Source organism: Octopus bimaculoides, chromosome 29, assembly GCF_001194135.2.
Source record: "Octopus bimaculoides isolate UCB-OBI-ISO-001 chromosome 29, ASM119413v2, whole genome shotgun sequence".
Lineage (NCBI taxonomy): Eukaryota > Metazoa > Mollusca > Cephalopoda > Octopoda > Octopodidae > Octopus > Octopus bimaculoides.
The window spans coordinates 1875738-1876202 of NC_069009.1; positions in this window are offsets into that span (position 1 = coordinate 1875738).

Below are 465 nucleotides of genomic sequence, written 5' to 3' on the forward strand. Positions count from 1 at the left end.
ATAGATGGATAGATAGAGACAGATAGATAGCTAGATAGATAGATGTGAGGTTTGTCACTTAAATCAAACCTCGTATACCACTGGTACTTATTTGAATATCAAAAGACCAGCAATCCCTGCAGTTGATGGAATGGAAAAAAAGGCAAATTGGACCCCTATTTTTTTTTTATCTCCCCAATGGCAGGATTTCAATTCAATGTTTTTAAGAAGAACCCACAAAAAAAAAAACAAAAAAAACCTAGTCCCTGGATGTTATTTTGAAAGAATTGGGTGAAAATTTATAAGTTCGAGAGAGCCTATAATATGTTCATATATATGGGTGTTTGTGTGAGTGTGTATGTATATGTGTGCTATGAAGCCAAAACTTCAAAGTCACTATTAACCTTTTCCTTGTAAAAATTATACATACATGTGTGTGTGTGTGTATATATATATATATATATATATATGTTTATATATGTATGT